The 20,912-nt window shown below is 35.9% G+C and overlaps 1 pseudogene; it reads right to left on the reverse strand.

The window, feature by feature from the left end:
- Positions 1-17,406: 17,406 nt before the first annotated feature.
- On the reverse strand, positions 17,407-18,589 carry LOC118893158 (annotated as a pseudogene).
- Positions 18,590-20,912: the final 2,323 nt, after the last annotated feature.

The raw sequence follows: 20,912 nt of genomic DNA on the forward strand, positions 1-20,912 counted from the left end.
TACTCTTTTCTGTTTTCTTCCAGAAATTTTATTGTTTAACCTTTACATTAGGTCTCTTTGTCTGGAACTGAGTTTTGTATGTGATGTGAAGCTGTTGGTTACCTCAGTGGTGAAAGCTGTCCATGTCTTCTGTGGAGCAGGCCTCTGAGATCTGTGACAATGGACACTACGGGATCCTCTGTTGTGAAAGTTGTGGGGAGTCTGCAGCTGTCATGGGAGCTGCTGAGGTCCTTAGTGACAAAGGCTTCCAGAGTTCTCCATAGAGCAGGCCACTGGGAACTGTGATGACACTGATACTTATAGCTCCTTCCCTTCTTCTTTATTCCTAGTCATCTCCAGACATCTCAGCCAGGCCAATCTCCCTAATAATCTTCTGGTGTGGAAGATTATCTTTGTTTTTTGTTCCACGGTGTTGCTGTAGTTCTTAACTGGACACTTGGGCCCTCCCAGAGTTATTTTTGTTTGTAGATAGCTGTCTGTTATTTGTTGGGAGAAAAGTGCTGCTATCTCTTACTCTGCCATCTTGCTGATGTCACTCCAAGGTTATTTTTGCTGTTTATAAAATGCTACATATGGTTATTTGTTTTCCACACTTTAAAGATGTCATTCCATTGTCATCTGGCTTTCATTGTTTCTCTTGAAAAGTTCACTAATAGTATTATAGTTGCTCCTTTGCAACAACGTTTGTTTTTACTCTGCCTCCTTTTAACATATTCTCTTTGGTTTTGTTTTCTCTAGTTTACTATGATATATTTAGATTTGGGGGAGGAGGGTGGTTTTATGGATGTTCTTCAGTCTGTGGCTTCATTTTGAAATATTCTAAGATTTGGAATACTTCTATGTGAAGTATCTCTTCATATACTGCGTCTGTCTTATTCTTTTCCCTTTCCTCTGGCACTCCAATTACACGTATGTTGGGATTTTAACTATGTACTATATGTCTCACACATTTTCCACCCTTTTGGTGGTATGTATTTTAATCTGAATATTTTCTATTGCTTCATCTTCCAATTTACCAATACTCTCTTTTGCTTTGTCTAATCTGTTGTTAAACTCATCAAATGAATTCTTAATTTATGGTATTGTATTTTTCAGTCCCAGGATTTCCATTCAGTTCAAATTATTTTCTTAAATACATTAATCATAATTATTTTAAAGTCTGTATCTGGTAAATAAAAAATCTGAATCACCTATGTGTCTGTGTTTTCTTTTGGAGGGAGGGGTCTTTTTTTTCTTGGCTTTTAATCTTTCTTATGTTGTCAATTTTCAATTATTTGCTGGATATTGTTTTTCTCAGAAACTGTAGAAGCTCTCAATGATGTTAACTTCCTCCAAGTAAGGCTTTAATTGTCTTGTGGTAGGTTATGATCAGATTAACTTGATCCAATTGAGACTTATCTGTTTCCATGTTATCCTTACTTCTAGGCTATCTGGTGGCTAAACTGAAAGCCTGGGGCCCTGAACTCTAATTTTGTCTCCCCTGATCCATAAGCATTACCAAAAGTTTCTACTTGCTTTCTATTTTTTTTTTTTTTTGCTTTTTATTTTATTTTTTAACATCTTTATTGGAGTATAATTGCTTTACAATGGTGTGTTAGTTTCTGCTGTATAACAAAGTGAATCAGCTATACATATACATATATCCCCATATCTCTTGCATCTCCCTCCCTCCCACCCTCCCTATCCCACCCTCTAGGTGGTCACAAAGCACCGAGCTGATCTCCCTGTGCTATGCAGCTGCTTCCCACTAGCTGTCTATTTTACATTTGGTAGTGTATATATGTCCATGCCACTCTCTCACTTTGTCCCAGCTTACCCTTCCCCCTCCCCATATCCTCAAGTCCATTCTCTAGTAGGTCTGCATCTTTATTCCCGTCTTGCCCCTAGGTTCTTCATGACCTTTTTTTTTTTTTTTAGATTCCATATATATGTGTTAGCGTACAGTATTTGTTTTTCTCTTTCTGACTTACTTCACTCTGTATGGCAGACTCTAGGTCCATCCACCTCACTACAAATAACTCAGTTTCGTTTCTTTTCATGGCTAAGTAATATTCCATTGTATATATGTGCCACATCTTCTTTATCCATTCATCTGTCAGTGGACACTTAGGTTGGTTCCACCTCCTGGCTATTGTAAATAGAGCTGCAATGAACATTGTGGTACATGACTCTTTTCGAATTATGATTTTCTCAGGATATATGCCCAGTAGTGGGATTGCTGGGTTGTATGGTATTTCTATTTTTAGTTTTCTAAGGAACCTCCATACTGTTCTCCATAGTGGCTGTATCAATTTACATTCCCACCAACAGTGCAAGAGGGTTCCCTTTTCTCCACACCCTCTGCAGCATTTATTGTTTTCTACTTGCTTTCTTGAAGCTTTTCCTCACATGTGCACAATTTAGGCACATTTGTCTTGATTGAAAATTGTCTTTAGACTGTTGGGCTCAATGGAGCACATTTCCCTTTTCTTTGGATCTTGGCTCTTCAAGTCCTGGCTGCCAGCTTTGTGCCTTCAAACACTTTTATCCAGCTTTTAAAGTTCTCAGTATGAGGAGTAATCTGATGCCAATTATTTTTTCAGAGGTAGATATATATTCCCTCTTAGATGAAAAACTCAATGAGAGCAAGTACCTTGTCTATCTTGTTCATCACTGTATCCTAGTGTCTAGAGCAGTGACTAGAATATAGTAGGTGCTTAATAAATGGGACAGCCCAGTCTTTGGCTTCTACATGGGTCACAGCAGTTATCTGATTTGCCCCCTGCACTGCAAGTGAACTTCAAAACCTGGTTGGATGCTGCACCTGAACCACAATGGCATCTCTTGGAATTTTGATTGGAATTGCATTGAAACTATAAAATAATTTTGGGGAGAATTTGGCTTCCTTATAATTTTGAGGAGAACTGACATATTTATATTTTGTGTATTGTAAACCATAAATAGGATGTCTCTCTCCATTTATTTTGTTCACCAAGAAAGACAACCTAATACAAGATTCTATAGCCAAGCTGCTTTGGTTCAAATCCTACCTCTGTCACTCAGTGGATTTGTAACTTTGTGATATTTTCTAGTTCCCTTAACTGTAAATGGGATGATTATAATAAAAGTCCCTTTCTCATAGGAGTGGTTATGAGGATTTATTAGGTTAATAATTGTAAAACTTTAGAATTACTTGACATACAGTGGGTTCTGCACAAGTGTTTGTTACATGAAATAATAATTTTCCTTTAATGTTTTTCAATAAAGTTTTAAATATTTCTTCATAAAAATCATGCAGTCTTTTGTTAGATTTATTCCTAGTTACTTATATTTTGATGTTATTTTAAATGGCTATAGTTTTAAAGGTTACATTCTTTATCTGTTTTTGCTGGTTCATGGAAATAAAATTAAGTGAAATTGATCTTCGTATATTGATTTTTTGGGGCCAGTAACCTTGCAAAATGCTTGTATTTATACTAATCATTTATCTGTGGATTTCTTAGGATTTGCCAATAGATGATCTTATCATTTGTGAAAAATAACAATTTTGGTTCCTCCCTATTAATTCTTATAACTTTCCTCTCTCTCTTCCTTTTCTCCTTTCCCTCCTCTGTGTCTTGCTTAAAACTTCCAGGTCAGTGGGGTGATAATGTACATTCTCCTCTTGTTCCTGGTCTTGTAGGGAAGATTTCAAGTATTTACCATTAAGAGTAATGTTCACTGTGAGTTTTAAAAAGCTATCTTTTAATTTCCTTCTGCTTCTAGTTTGCTGAGAGTTTTTATCATGAATGGAGAATCAATCAAATGCTTTTTTCAGCAGCAAGTAAGATGATTTTTCTCCTTTAGTCTGTTAATGTGGTGAATTGTATTAATTAATTTTTTAAAAAAATTATAAGGCAACTTTTATTTCTAGAATTAACCTATCTCTGTCAAGATGTAGTACATTTTTACATGTTGCTTTATCTGGTTGCTAATATTTTGTTTAGATTTTGCATGTATGTTAATAAACAAAATGGCCTAAAATTCTGTTCTCATGCTTTTTTAAAATCTAGCTTTGGTATTAAGATTATTCTAGGATCATAAAATGAGTTCACAAGTTTTCATTGTTTATATTTCTGGAAGAGTTTTTGTAAGATTGGAATTACTTAATTCTTGAATTTTTGGTAGAACTACTGACTCAATTTCTTTACTGGCTAAAAGACTATTCAGATTTTTTTCTTCTTGAGTTAGTTTTGGTAAGTTATTTTTTTTTTTTTAGAAATTTTTCCATTTCACCTAAATTTTCAAATATTTGGCACAAAATTTTTCTTAATATTATCTTATTATCTTCTTAAAGCCCTTGTGGCCTATGTAAATTTGTGTCATCCCTTTACATTCCTGATATTTTTGAGTTGTGTCTTCTTTTTTTCACTTGATCATTCTTGCCAGAGTTTCAGCAGTTTTATTAGACTTTTCAAAAAACAAAATTTGATATTATTGATCCTCTGTATTGTTTTCTATTTTATTAATTCTGGTTCTTATCATTTTCTTCCTTCAATTTCTTTGAGTTTAATCTATTGTTCGTTCTTGAATTTCTTTTATTTATTTTTTAACTATAGTTGATTTACAATATTATATTAGTTTTGGGTGTACAGTGTAGTGATTAAATATTTTTATAATTTATACTCCATTTAAAGTTATTGTAAAAATTTGCTGTATTTCCTGTGCTGTACACTATATTCTTGTATCTTATTTGTTTTTTACATAGTAGGTTGTACCTCTTAATCCCTTACCCCTCTCTTTCCCCTCCCCCTTTCTTCCCCCCACTGGTAACCACTAGTTTGTTCTCTATATCTGTGAGTCTTTTTCTGTTTTGTTATATTCATTTGTTGTTTCATTTTTTAGATCCTACATATAAGTGATAACATAGCGTATTTGTCTTTTTCTGACTTATTTCATTAAGAATAATATCTTTGCAGGACCATTCATGTTGTTGCAAATGGCAAAATTTCATTCCTTTTTATGGATGAGTAATATTCCATTGTACATATATACGACATATTTTTTATCCATTCATCTGCTGATGGACATTTAAGTTGCTTCCATATCTTGGCTATTGTAAATAATACTGCTGTGAACATTGGAGTACATACATCTTTTCAGATTTGTTTTTCTGTTTGTTTGTTTTCTTCTGACACATACCCAGAGTAGAATTGCTGAATAATATGATAGTTCTGTTTTTAGTTTTTTGAGGAGCCTCCATACTGTTTTACATAGTGGCAGCAAAAATTTACATTCCCACTAACAGTGTTCTAGGTTCCCTTTTCTCCACATCCTCGCCAGTATTTGTTATCTGTGGTCATTTTGATGATAGCCACTCTGACAGGTATGAGTGTGAGGTGATTTGAATTTCTTAAGTTCAAAGCTTAACACATCGATTGTCAGTCTGTTTTCTTTTTTTTTTATTGAAATGTAGTTGATTTACAATGTTGTGTTAATTTCTGCTGTACAGCAAAGTGACTAATATATACATATATAGGTTCTTTTTTATATTCTTTTCCATTATGGTTTATCCAAGGACATTGAATGTAGTTCCCTGTGCTATATGGTAGGAACTTGTTGTCCATCTATTCTATATGTAATTGTTTACATCTACTAACCCCAAACTCCCAGTCCACCCCTCCTCCATCCCACCCCCTTGGCAACCACAGATGTGAATCTGATTCTGCTTTGGAGATAAGTTCATTTATGTCATATTTTAGATTCCACATATAAGTGATATCATATGGTATTTGTCTTTCTCTTTTTGACTTACTTCACTTCGTATGATAACCTCTACTTGCATCCATGTTACTGCAAATGGCATTATTTCATTCTTTTTCATGGCCGAGTAGTATTCACTCATATACATATACCACATCTTCATTATCCATTCATCTATCGATGGACATTTAGGTTGTTTCCATGTCTTGGCTATTGTGAATAGTGCATGTATATTTTCAAATTATAGGTTCATCTGGATATATACCCAGGAGTGGGATTGCTGGATCATATGGTGAATCTATTTTTAGTTTTCTGAGGAACTTCCATACTGTTTTCCATAGTGGCTGTACCAACTTACATTGCCACCAACAGTGTAGGTGGCAATACTACCACTTATCTCCACACCCTCTCTAGCATTTTTTATTTGTAGACTTTTTAATAATGGCCATTTTGACTGGTGTGAGGTGGTACCTCATTGTAGTTTTGATTTGAGTTTCTCTAATCATTAGCAATGTTGAGCATCTTTTCATGTGCCTATTGGCCATCTGTATGTCTTGTTTGGAGAAATGTCTATTTAGGTCTTCTGCCCATTTTTCAATTGGGTTGTTTGTTTTTTTGTTTTTGTTGAGTTGTGTGAACTGTCTGTATATTTTGGAAATTAAGCCCTTGTCAATTGCATTGTTTGTAAATGTTTTCTCCCATTCCGTATCTCGTCTTTTTGTTTTGTTTATGGTTTCCTTTGCTGTGCAAAAGCTTGTAAATTTGATTAGGTCCCATTTGTTTATTTTTGTTTTTATTTCTATTGTCTTGGGAGACTGACCTAAGAAAACATTGGTACAATTTATATAAGAGAATGTTTTGCCTAAGTTCTCTTCTAGGAGTTTTATGGTGTCTTATCTTATGTTTAAGTCTTTAAGCCATTTTGTGTATGGTGTGAAGGTGTGTTCTCCCTTCATTAATTTACATGCAACTGTCCAACTTTCCCAGCACGACTTGCTGAAGATACTGTCTTTTCCTTATTGTATATTCTTGCCTATTTTGTCAAAGATTAATTAGCCATAGGTGTGTGGGTTTATTTCTAGGCTCTCTATCCTGTTCTATTGATCTGTATATCTGTTTTAGTGCCAATACCACACTGTTTTGATTACTGTAGCTTTGTAGTATTGTCTGAAGTCTGGGAGGGTTATGCTTTGTTCTTTTTCCTCAAGATTGCTTTAGCAATTCTGGGTCTCCTATGGTTCCATATAAATTTCAGGATTATTTTTTCTAGTTTTGTGAAAAATGTCATGGGTAATTTGATAGGGATCACATTAAATCTGTATAATGCTTTGGTTAGTATGGCCATTTTAACAATATTAAGTTTTCCAATCCAAGAGCACAGAATATCTTTCCATTTCTTTGAATCATCTTTAGTTTCCTTTATTAATGTTTTACAGTTCTCACCATATAACTCTTTCACCTCCTTGGTCAGGTTTATTCCTAAGTATTTTTTTTAGTGCAATTTTAAAAGGTTTTTTTTTTTTTTACAGTCTCTTTCTGATATTTCACTGTTACTGTAAAGAAATGGGACTGATTTCTGTATGTTAATCTTGTATCCTGCTACCTTCCTGAATTCATTGATCAATTCTAGTAATTTTTGTGTGGAATCTTTAGGGTTTTCTATATATAGTATCATGTCACCTGCATATAATGACAATTTTACCTCTTTCCTTCCAATTTGGATACATCTTATTTCTTTTACTTGTCTGTTGGCTGTGGCTAGGACTTCCAATACTATGTTGAAAAGAAGTGGTGAGAGTGGGCATCACTGTCTTGTTCTAGATTTTAGCAGGAGGGCTTTCAGGTTTTTACTGTTGAGTATGATATTGGCTGTGGGTTTGTCATAAATAGCTTTTATTTTATTTTATTTTGATTTTTTATTGGAGTATAGTTGCTTTACAATGTTGCGTTAGTTTCTGCTGTGCAGCAAAGTGAATCAGATGTATGTATATGTATCTCCACTCTTTTTTAGATTTCCTCCCCATTCAGGTCACCACAGGGCATTGAGTAGAGTTCCTTGTACTATACAGTAGATTCTCATTAGTTATCTATTTTTCATAGATATATATGTCAATCCCCATCTGTCTATTCATCCCACCCCCTTTCCCTGCCTTGGTAACCATAAGTTGTTCTCTACATCTGTGACTCTACTTGTGCTTTGCAAATAAATTCATCTGTACCATTTTTCTAGATTCCACATATAAGCGATATTATACAATATTTATTTTTCCCTTTTGGCTTACTTCACTCTGTATGACAGTCTCTAGGTCCATCCATGTCTCTGCAAATGGCACTATTTTGTTCCTTTTTATGGCTGAGTAATATTGTATATATGTACCACATCTTCTTTATCCATTCCTCTGTCGATGGGCATTTATGTTGCTTTCATGTCTAGGCTATTGTAAATAGTTCTGCAATGAACATCAAGGTGCATGCATCCTTTCTAATTATGTTTCTTTCTGGATATATGCCTAGGAGTGGGATTGCTGGGTCATATGGTAGTTCTAGTTTTAGTTTTGTAAGGAACCTCCATACTGTTCTCCATAGTGGCTCTACCAATTTACATTTACACCAGCAGTGTAGGAAGGTTCCTTTTTCTCCACACCCTCTCTAGCATTTATTGTTTGTAGATTTATGATAATGGCCATTCTGACTGGTGTGAGGTGATACCTTTTGTAGTTTTGATTGGCATTTCTCTAATAATTAGTGATGTTAAGCATCTTTTCATGTGCCTGTTGGCCATCTGTATGTCTTCTTTGGTGAAATGTCTATTTAGGTTTTCCACCCATTTTTTATTGGGTTGTTCGTTTTTTTGACACTGAGCTGCATAAACTGTTTGTATGTATTGGAAATTAATCCCTTGTCAATTGCTTCATTTGCATATACTGTCTCCCATTCTGAGGGCTGTCTTTTCATTTTGTTTATGGTTTTCTTGGCTGTGCAAAAGCTTTTAAGTTTAATTAGATCCCATTTCTTTATTTTTGTTTTTATTTTCATTACTCTATTGGTGGATTGAAAAAGATCTTGCTGTGATTTACTTCAAAGAGTGTTCTGCCTATATTTTCCTCTAAGAGTTTTATAGTATCCAGCCTTACATTTAGGTCTTTAATCCATTTTGAGTTATTTTTGTGTATGGTGTTAGGGAGTGTTCTAATTTTATTCTTTTACATGCAGCAGTCCAGTTTTCCCAGCACCACTTATTGAAGAGGCTGTCTTTTCTCTATTGTATATTCTTGCCTCCTTTGTCATATACTAGGTGGCCATAGGTGCATGGGTTTATCTCTGAACTTTCTATCCTGTTCCATTGATCTATATTTCTATTTTTGTGCCAGTGGCATACTGTTTTGATTAGCATAGCTTTGTAGTGTAGTCTGAAGTGAGGGAGCCTGATTCCTCCAGCTTCATTCTTCTTTCTCAAGATTGCTTTCACTATTCGGGGTCTTTTGTGTTTCCATACAAAAGGTAAAATTTTTTGTTGTAATTCTGTGAAAAATGCCCTTGGCAATTTGATAGGGATTGCATTGAATCTGTAGATTGCTTTGGGCAGTATAGTTATTTTCACAATATTGATTCTTCCAGTCCAAGAACCTGGTATATCTCTCCATCTATTTATGTCATCTTTGATTTCTTTCATCAGTACCTTACAGTTTTCTGAGTACAGGTCTTTTGCCTCCTTAGATAGGTTTATTCCTAAGTATTTTATTCTTTTTGATGCAATGGTAAATGGGATTGTTTCCTTAATCTCTTTCTGATCTTTCGTTGTTAGTGTATAGGAATGCAAGAGATTTCTGTGAATTAATTTTGTATCCTGAGACTTTACCAAATTCATTGATGAGCTCTAGCAGTTTTCTGGTAACATCTTTGTTTGTTTGTTTGTTGTTGTTTGTTTTTTTAACATCTTTATTGGAGTATAATTGCTTTACAATGGTGTGTTAGTTTCTGCTTTATAACAAAGTGAATCAGTTATACATATACCTATGTTCCCATATCTCTTCCCCCTTGCATCTCTCTCCCTCCCACCCTCCCTATCCCACCCCTCTAGGTGGTCACAAAGCACCGAACTGATCTCCCTGTGCTATGCGGCTGCTTCCCACTAGCTATCTAGATTTACGTTTGGAAGTGTACATATGTCCATGCCACTCTCTCACTTTATTACAGCTTACCCTTCCCCATCCCCATATCCTCAAGTCCATTCTCTAGGTCTGTGTCTTTACTCCCGTCTTGCCCCTAGGTTCTTCATGACCATTTTTTTTTCTTAGATTCCATATGTATGTGTTAGCATATGGTATTTGTTTTTCTCTTTCTGACTTACTTCACTCTGTATGACAGACTCTAGGTCCATCCACCTCACTACAAATAACTCAGTTTCGTTTCTTTTTATGGCTGAGTAATATTCCATTGTATATATGTGCCACATCTTCTTTATCCATTAATCTGTCGATGGACACTTAGGTTGGTTCCACCTCCTGGCTATTGTAAATAGAGCTGCAGTGAACATTTTGGTACATGACTCTTTTTGAATTATGGTTTTCTCAGGATATATGCCCAGTAGTGGGATTGCTGGGTCATATGGTAGTTCTATTTTTAGTTTTTTAAGGAACCTCCATACTGTTCTCCATAGTGGCTGTATCAATTTACATTCCCACCAACAGTGCAAGAGGGTTCCCTTTTCTCCACACCCTCTCCAGCATTTATTGTTTGTAGATTTTTTAATGATGGCCATTCTGACTGGTGTGAGATGATATCTCATTGTAGTTTTGATTTGCATTTCTCTACTGATTCATGATGTTGAGCATTCTTTCATGTGTTTGTTGGCAATCTGTATATCTTCTTTGGAGAAATGTCTATTTAGGTCTTCAGCCCATTTTTGGATTGGGTTGTTTGTTTTTTTGATATTGAGCTGCATGAGCTGCTTGTAAATTTTGGAGATTAATCCTTTGTCGGTTGCTTCATTAGCAAATATTTTCTCCCATTTTGAGGGTTGTCTTTTCGTCTCGTTTATGGTTTCCTTTTCTGTGCAAAAGTTTTTAAGTTTCATTAGGTCCCATTTGTTTATTGTTGTTTTTATTTCCATTTCTCTAGGAGGTGGGTCAAAAAGGATCTTGCTGTGATTTATGTCATAGAGTGTTCTGCCTATGTTTTCCTCTAAGAGTTTGATAGTGTCTGGCCTTACATTTAGGTCTTTAATCCATTTTGAGTTTATTTTTGTGTATGGTGCTACAGAGTGTTCTAATTTCATACTTTTACATGTACTTGTCCAGTTTTCCCAGCACCACTTATTGAAGAGGCTGTCTTTTCTCCATTGTATTTTCTTGCCTCCTTTATCAAAAATAAGGTGACCATATGTGCTTGGGTTTATCTCTGGGCTTTCTATCCTGTTCCATTGATCTATATTTCTATTTTTGTGCCAATACCATACTGTCTTGATTACTGTAGCTTTGTAGTATAGTCTGAAGTCAGGGAGCCTAGTTGCTCCTGCTCCGTTTTTCTTTCTCAAGATTGGTTTGGCTATTCAGGGTCTTTTGTGTTTCCATATAAATTGTGAAATTTTTTGTTCTAGTTCTGTGAAAAATGCCAGGGGTAGTTTGATCTGGTAACATCTTTAGAATTTTTATGTACAGTATCATGTCATCTGCAAACAGTGACAGTTTTATTTCTTCTTTTCCAATTTGGATGTCTTTTATTTCTTTTTCTTCACTGATAGCCATAGCTAGGACTTCCAGAACTGTGTTGAATAAAAGTGGCAAGAGTGGACATCCTTGTCTTGTTCCTGATCTTACAGGAAATGCTTTCAGTTTTTCACCATTGAGAATGATGTTGGCTGTGGATTTGTCATATATGGCCTTTATTATGTTGAGGTAGGTTCCCTTTATGCCCACTTTCTGGAGAGTTTTTATCATAAATTTGTGTTGAATTTTGTCGAACGCTTCTTCTGCATCTATTGAGATGATCATATGGATTTTATTCTTCAGTTTGTTAATATGGTGTATCACATTGATTGATTTGCATATATTGAGGAATCCTTGCATCTCTGGGATAAATCCCACTTAATCATGGTGTATGATCCTTTTAATGTGTTGTTGGATTTGGTTTGCTAGTATTTTGTTGAGGATTTTTCCGTCTATGTTCATCAGTGATATTGGCCTGTAATTTTCCTTTTTTGTAATATCTTTGTCTGGTTTTGGTATCAGGGTGATGGTGGCCTCCTAGAATGAGTTTGGGAGTGTTCCTCCCTCTGCAATTATTTGGAAGAGTTTGAGAAGGATAGGTGTTAGCTCTTCTCTGAATGTTTGATAAAATTTACCTGTGAAGCCATCTGGCCCTGGACTTTTGTTTGATGGAAGATTTTAAATCACAGTTTCAATTTCATTACTTGTTATTGGTCTATTCATACTTTCTGTTTCTTCCTGGTTCAGTCATGGAAGGTTATAACCTAAGAATTTTTCCATTTCTTCTAGGTTGTTCTTTTTGTTGACGTATAGTTGCTTGTAGTAATCTCTTATGACCCTTTGTATTTCTGTGGTGTCCATTGTAACTTCTCCTTTTTCCTTTCTCCTTTTATTGATTTGAATCCTCTCCCTTTTTTTCTTGATGAGTCTGGCTAAAGTTTTATCAATTTCGTTTATCTTCTCAAAGAACCAGCTTTTAATTTCATTGATCTTTGTTATTGTTTTCTTCATCTCTATTTCATTTGTTTCTGCTCTTCTTTATAATTTTTATTCTTCTGCTAACTTTGGGTTTTGTTTCTTCTTCTTTCTCTAGTTTCTTTAGGTGTAAGGATAGGTTGTTATTTGAGATTTTTCTTGTTTCTTGAGGTAGGATTGTATTGCTATAAACTTCCCTCTTAGAACTGCTTTTGCTGCATCCCCTAGGTTTTGGATTGTCATGTTATTTGTCATTTGTGTCTAGGTATTTTTTGATTTCCTCTTTGATTTCTTCAGTGATCCATTGATTATTTAATAACATGTTGTTTATCCTCCATGTGTTTGTGTTATAAATAGCTTTTATTATGTTGAGATATGTTCCCTCTATACCCACTTTAGTAAGAGTTTTTATCATGAATGGATGTTGAATTTTGTCAAATCCTTTTTCTGCATCTATTGATATGATCATGTGGTTTTTGTCTTTTCTTTTGTTGAAGTTGTTTATCACATTGATTGATTTGTGTATGTTGAACCATCCTTGTGAACCTGGGATGAATACCATTTGGTCATGGTGTATGATCTTTTTTATGTGTTGCTGGATTCAGCTTGCTAATATTTTATTGAGAATTTTTGTGTCTATATTCATCAAAGATATTGGCCTGTAATTTTCTCTTTTGGTGGTATCTTTGGTTTCGGTGTCAGCGTGATGGTTGAGTTTGAGTTTGAAAGAGTTTGAGAAAGATTGGTATAAGTTCTTCTTTTTGTGTTTGGTAGAATTCCCCTGTGAAGCCATCTGGTCCTGGACTTTTGTTTGTAAGGAGTTTTTAAATTACAAATTCTATTTCATTTCTAGTGGTTGGTCTGTTCAAATTATCTATTTCTTCCTGATTCAGTCTGGTGGGCTGTATGTTTCTAGAAAGTTGTCCATTTCTTCTAGGCTGTCGAATTTGTTGGCCTATAATTATTCATAGTATTCTCTTATGGTGTTTTGTATTTCTGCAGTATCAGTTGATATTTCTCCATTTTCATTTCTCATTTGGTTTATTTGTGTTCTCTGTCTTTTCTTCTTGGTGAGCCTAGACAGAGGTTTGTCAATTTTTTCTACTCTTTCAAAGAACCAGCTCTTGGTTTTATTGATCTTTTCTATTTTTCCTTGAATCTCTATTTTATATATTTCCTCTCTTATCTTTATTATTTCCTTCCTTCTGCTGACTTTAAGTTTTGTTTAATTTTCTTTTTCTAATTCTTTTAGGTGGTAGGTTAGGTTGTTTATTTGAGATTTTTCTTGTTTTTTGAGGAAGGCCTGTATCTCTATGAACTTCCCTCTAATACCTGCTTTCGCGCATCCCATAGATTTTTTATGGTTGTGCTTTCATTGTCATTTGTCTCAAGGTATTTTTGAATTTCCTTTTTGCTTTCCTCATTGACCCATTGTTTTTTTAGTAGCATGTTATTTAGTCTCCAAGTAATCTTTTTTTTTTCTCATTTCTTTTTCTATGATTGATTTCTAGTTTCATGCCATTGTGGTCAGAAGAGATGCTTGAAATAATTTCTATACTCTTAAATTTGTTGAGTTTTGTTTTGTGCCCTAGTATGTGGTCAATCCTAGAGAATGTTCCATGTGCACTTGAAAAGAATGTGTATTCTGCTTTTTTTTGGACGTAATGTCCTGAAAATATCAATTAAGTCTAACTGTTCTATTGTATCATTTAGGATCTCTGTTGCCTTACTGATTTTCTGTCTCGAAGATCTGTCCATTGATGTGAGTGGGGTGTTAAATCTCCTACTATTATTGTATTCCTGTCATTTTCTTCTTTTATGTCTGTTAGTATTTTTTTTTATGTATTTGGGCACTCTTATATTAGGTGCATATATGTTGATGACTGTAAAATCCTCTTTTTGTATTGATCCTTTTATCAATATATAGTGTCCTTCTTTATCTTTCTTTGTGGGCTTTGTTTTAAAGTCTATTTTGTCTAATATGTGTATTGTGAACCCTGCTTTCTTGTCATTTCCATTTGCATGAAATATCTTTTTTTATCCCCTCACTTTCAATCTATGTGTCTCCTTTGCCCTAAAATGGGTCTCTTATAGGCAGCATATTGTAGGCTCTTGTTTTTCTTTCCAGTCTACCACTCCATGTCTTTTGATTAGAGTACTTAGTCTGTTGACATTTAAGGTAATTATTGATAAACATGTATTTATTGCCATGTTAAACCTTGTTTTCCTGTTGATTCTATGTTTCTCCTTTGTTCCTTTCTTTTTCTTTTTGTGGTTTGATGATTTCCTTTTATTTTATGTTTGTGTTCTCTTCTTTTTGTTTTTTGTGAATCTATTTTATGTTTTTGATTTGTGATTACCCTTTTGTTCAAGTATGTTAACCCCTTCCTATATCTGCTTCCTTTAGGCTGATAGTTATATAGGCTCAAACAGATTCTTAAAAAAAAAAAAAAGAGTCTACAATTTTTACTCTCCTCCCCCACACTTTATGATTTTGATGTCCTTTTTTACATCTTCATGTTTATCCTTTTGCTGTTCCTTGTGTTTATCATTGTTTTCACAGATGGATTTTTTTCCCTTTTTTATCTGTATACTGGCTTATTTAAGTGATTTACTTTCCAATTGTGATTTCCTCTTTCCTATTTCTTCTTGCTTCTTTTCTATTTAGAGAAGACCTTTCACTATTTCTTTTAGGATAGGTTTAGTATTGCTGTATTCTTTTAGTTTTTGTTTGTCTGAGAAATTCTTTATCTCTCCTTCTATTCTAAATGATAATCTTGCTGGGTAGAGTATTCTAGGTTGCAGATTATTCCCTTTCAAAACTTGTTAACTTTTGTCATTTTGAGTATGTGTCTTGGTGTAGGTCTCTTTGGGTTCATCTTGTTTGGGACCCTCTGTGCTTCTTGTATCTGGATATTGGTTTGCTTCTTTAGGTTTGGGAAATTTTTAGCCATAATTTCTTCAAATACATTTTCAATCCCCTTTTCTCTTTCTTCTCCTTCTGGAATCCCTATTATGTGTAGATTGGCTTGTTATATTATCCCATAGGTCTCATATATGGCTTTCATATTTCTTCATTTGTCTTTTTGTCTGCTGTTCTGATTGGGTGATTTCCATTATTCTATCTTCCAGATCACTTCTTCATTCTTCTGCATTATTCATTCTGCTATTCATTGCCTTTAGTTCAGCTTTTGTCTCAGCAAATGAATTTTCTAATTTTTCTTGCTTCCTCCTTATATTTTCTCATTCCTTTTTACAGTACTCTGCATTTCTGTTGATAGCCTTTCTTAATTCCGTCAGTGTTTTCATTACCCCTTTTTGACTCGGTGTCTATTAGGCTGAAGAGGTCTGTTTCATTGTTTGTTCCTTCAGGGAAATTCTCTTGGTATTTTAAGTGGGAGTGGTTTCTCTGCTTCTTCGTTTTACTTCTGTTTCTCTTACTCTGTGAGTTTAGGAGAAACAGTTATCTACTGTAGTCTTGGAAGGCTAGATATACGTGGGAGCATCCCTGTGTAACTTGTGTGGGTTTAATATTTTTGGCATGAGAGCTGCTTTTAGTTTGGATGCCTTCCACCTCTTTCCTCAGCATGTCCTGGTTGTTATCCCCTTGATAGGGGGTGTGCAGATGCGGTGGCTCATGCATACTCCTGGGGGCTGCAACAGCAGGGGCAGCAATTGACTCTTGCTCATGGGTCTCTCAGAAGTGGCAGCAGTCTGAGCACACTCCCTGGGCCCATGACAGGGTGGGGACAGTGATTGGCACTCACTCCCGATTCTCTCAGAAGTGGCAGGGACCCACACCCACCTCTGAAGCCCATGATGGCAGTGGGGGCTCACGCCCACCCTCAGAGCTTGTGTAGGCCATCCTGTTACCTGAGAGCCTGAATGGGGAAAGAATTTCCTATGTGGTCCCACCCCTCTCCTTGTGCACCCCCCAACAATGGTGCCTTGCCACTTTGGCTGGCTCAGGCTTCTTCTGCATATACCCTCAGTTGCAGCCACTCCCTGCTCCAGACCCTTCAGGCTGTCTCCACGCAGCCAATCCCAGTTCTCTCCCCAAGTTGACCTCTGAAGCCCAAGCTTTAGCACCCAGCCCCCGACCACACCAGGGACAAGCGTCTCAGGCTGGGGAGTGCACAGTGGTGGTATCGACCATCTGTGCAGGTCTCTCTCTGTTTTGCCTTCCACAAACCGGTTGTCATGCTCTCCTCCAAGGCTCCAAAGTTCCCCCTCTATCTTGACTGGTCTCCCCGCCAGTGAGGGGAATTTCCAGGGTGTGGGAACATTTCTTCTTTCATGGCTCCCTCCCAGAGGCACAGGTCCTATTCCGATTCCTTTCTCTCTCTCTCTTTTTCTTTATTCTTTTGTCATACCTGGTTACATGGAGATTTTCTTGCCCTTTCAGAAGTCTGAGGTCTTCTGCCTGTGTTCAGTAGATATTCTATGAGAACTGTTCCACACAGAGATGTATTTTTGATGTATTTGTGAGAGGACGTGAGCTCCACGACCTACTCCTCCACCATATTGATCCCCCTTCTGTTTTATTTTCTAATATAAGCATTTAAGATCATAATTTTTCTCTAAAGTACCACTTTAATTATATTTCACAGGTTTGACATGTAGTGTTTTGTCTCTAAGCCTTTCTAAATATTTTAAATTTCAATTATAATTACTCTTTAATCCATGAGTTATTTAATGTTTTTAGATCTCTTTCTTTCATGGATGTTATTTTCACTAAGTTTAATAATTCTAGGAATAGACTTACTTTTTCTTTAGCACATTAAGAATATTGTTGTACTGTTCTCTAGCTTTCACTATTGATGAAAATAGGAGTCAGTGTAATTGTCATTTACTTGAAGGTTATATATCTTTTCTCTCTGACTGCTTTTAATATCTTTTCTTTTCTCTTAATTTTTAATTTTTAAAATAAAAATTTAGTTTATCATCTATTTATGACAAGGTACACAAAAGGCAAAGTGCTTCACATCATAGATTTCACTTCCCACCCCTTGGAATATTCATTTCTTTGGCTGAAAGAGAGACTAGACAGGAAAGGCAGGCAATGCTTAGGCAACTAAAATAAGGTTGGGGCCAAGGGGAGCAATACTAACATCATCCTCACAGGGAATGGGCACAAGGAGGCTGTTAGTAGCAAGCTGATTTTCTAGAACTGTTAGCTGGAAGCATAGGAGCACCACTTCTGGACATTCACACTGTCTCAGGCTTCAGTCATCCCCACCACACAGGTACAGAGCACTTTCTGGTAGTCAATCTTGGTGTCTTGCTGGATGTAGTAGTACAGCAATTTGGAGACCATGATTCTAATCAACACCTTATAATGAGTCCCCTTGCCTTTCATGGAGTCGTATACAGCAAAACGCAGGGGCTTATTATGAATACACTGGGCCAGGTTCAGGAAAGCATTTTCATGGTCTCCTTTGACCTCTTTCTTGATGCTCTTTAACATGTTATAAGGTCCATAATTCTTGTACCTTTCAGATACTTTCTGGAGGTGACACACACTCCACTTGATCATGATGCTGATCCATTTGAGAACCTCAGTTCCTCTCCTCTTCTCTTTAGTACAATAGAGATCCAAGGCATCTTGGTCAATCAATACAAAATCAATGACAGAGCCATCCTCTCCTCTTCTACCCTTTACAGGGGCAACCGTCCGCTTGCAGAAGTCACCAGATATGTCAGAAACAATGTCCTTCTCCAGATCAGTCTTATACACTTCCTTGTAGACTGTTAATTTCCTGTAGCTCCTAGTTGGTCCTTGAGCAAATGGTCTCAATGAGGCAGTCCTTATCAGACCCCAGCCCCTACATGGAGGCTTTCAGTTCAGAAGCATAATACTGAGCATGTGTTTTCAGTGGGCCTCAAATCACCATCTTCAGGTGGCTGGACAAGGCTGACTTCAGTGTTGATGCAAGTTCCTTTTTGGTCCTTCTCTGGTAGGCAATATCCTGTCTCTGTTCATTGCTGCATTTGGTCAAGATGTTGATGATGATAACTTCATCTATACCTTTGGTCCTGATGGCTGTTTCAATGTTCAAAGCATTCTACTCAGCATCAGAGTTGTATGCTTTGACTGACCTGTATGTACTTGAGGGTGTAGTGTAATCACCCTTCAGGCTGGGCTTGTACAGAATTTCATAAGCAGTAGACATTTTGACAGAAGCTGGGCCAAGTACCATGAGCATTCCCATATGTGGACCTTTTTTTTTTTTAATTTTAGACATTCTGAAAGTTTCACTATGATGTGTTATAGGTGTGGATTACTTTTTGTTTAAACTGTCTGTGATTACCTGGGCTTCCCAATTTTGTCAGTTATCTATTCTTCAATTCTGAGAAATTTTTAGCCATCAACCCTTCAAATACTGCCCCTTTTTTGTCTCATGTCTTTTAGAATTCCAATGCTATCTTTCTTGCCTACTTTTTATCTCTTTGTCTCTCTGAACTGCATTCTGGACAATTTCTTTAGATCTGTCTTCCAATACAGTAATTCTCACTTCAGCTTTGTCTAAGCTGCTGTTAAACCTGTCCACTTCATTTTTTAAACTTTTTTTACATTGAGAAAATGTAGCACAATTCAAAAAAGTGCAAAAATATAAATGTATAGCTTAACAATTAATTATGAAACAAATACCAAATAATCACCCTATAAATGGAACATTATCAATAGTCCAGAAGTCCCTTGTGTCTCTGTTTCTGATCCTCAACCACCACTTCTTCTGTCAGAGAAAATCATCACTGTGACTTTAGTGTAATCATTTCTTTGCTTTTCTTTATAGTTTACCAGCTATATCAATTTTTGTTTGTTTTAATGTAATACTCTGTATTATGGGTCTTGCATCTTTTATTCAACATAATATTTTAAAATTAATGCATGTCTGTACCTGTGGTTCACTAACTTTCCCTGCTGGGAGGTAGTATAGTTCATGAGAATATTATAATTTTTTATTCTATTTTTGATGAATATTTGGATTAGTTCTTTCCCCTTTTTGTGGAGACTATTTTCAACAATGCTGCTATGAACATCATTGTATATGTATATTGAAACACATGTGCATAAATTTCTTAAGACTATGTACTAGGAGTGTAATTTTTGGGTCACAGGTTATGTATACTTTTAATTTTACTAGATAATTCCAAGCTATTTTTCAAAATATTTGTTCCACTGAAATTTTTATTTCAATTGTTTTACTTAATTCATTTTTAGAAATTTTATTTCATTCTTCAAATCTGCTTGATAATATATTCCCTTGCTCTTTATGCATATTTTAAATTTCTTCTTTCATTTTCCTTAAGTTTATACTTATTATATATGTTTTTTTCAGATGATTCCAAAATAGAAACTTTGCAGGCATGATTCTGCTATCTCAGGGTTTCTCAGCGTTAGCACTATTGACATCTTGAGCCAGATAAGTCTTTATTGTAAGAGGTTGTCCTGCATATTAGAGGATGTTTGACAGCATCCCTGACCTCTACACACTAGATGCCAAGAGCACACACATTCCCCTCCCAATTGCGACAATCAAAAATGTCTCCTGGAGGGCAATATTGCCCCAGCTTGTGAACAACTATATGCCCTCTACTTTTTCCCTTATGGGACCTCACTCATGGTGTCTTGTTTCCTTGTGTTTTGTGATTTTTTTTAGGTAAGCTCATGTTTCTTAAACCTATATCTGTGAGAATTCTCTGATGCCTAGATTGAAATGTTTTCCTTTGGGACTGTTTTCCATTTGCTACTGCCAGGCACCTGAGGATTCTGCCAGCTCAGGATCACACAAAAAATAAATATTTGGATTTAGGTTTTTTGAACCATCAAGATAGTGTGAATTTTGGGCAGCAAATCTGCACAAGGGCTAGCTGGTAGTTACTAATTCTCAAGAGAGATGTTTTTCTCCCTTCTATTCAGTGCCAGGTTTAAGGCAGGTGGGTAGAGCACAGACTTATTTTTAATTCACCCTTATGATGACTTGTAGCCTTTGGGTTCCAGGTTTATGGGTTTATACTGGGAGTGTGGACTCCTGTTAGACTTTTTACCTTTAACAAGTCCTCCATGCCTTGCAAGATTTGTGAAAATTGAAACTCATTATAAATGCTGACATTAGTACAGGCTTATATTTCTGGTTTTTATGTGATGTTAAGGCTTCTGCATTTACCTGTAATTTTTTCCCAGTCTACTGATGCATTTAAAAATAGGTTTTAATTATTTTGTCCAGCATTTTTAGTTTTCCTTAGTGAGAGGATCAATCACTAAAGTACTATGCTGGATTTCACCAAGATGGTGGAGGAGTGGGAGGATGTGGAGCTCATCTCTCTCCACAAGTGCATCAAGAATACATCTGCAGATGGATTTCTCACAGAACACTGGCTGAACACTAGCAGAAGACCTTGGACACTGGAAAGGACAAGAAAGATCCCTGCATAACTGGGTAGGACAAAAGAAAGAAGGGAAAAAGAAGAGGAGATGAAACGGGATGGGATCTGTACCCCTGG

The sequence above is a fragment of the Balaenoptera musculus genome, chromosome 3, assembly GCF_009873245.2.
Source record: "Balaenoptera musculus isolate JJ_BM4_2016_0621 chromosome 3, mBalMus1.pri.v3, whole genome shotgun sequence".
NCBI lineage: Eukaryota > Metazoa > Chordata > Mammalia > Artiodactyla > Balaenopteridae > Balaenoptera > Balaenoptera musculus.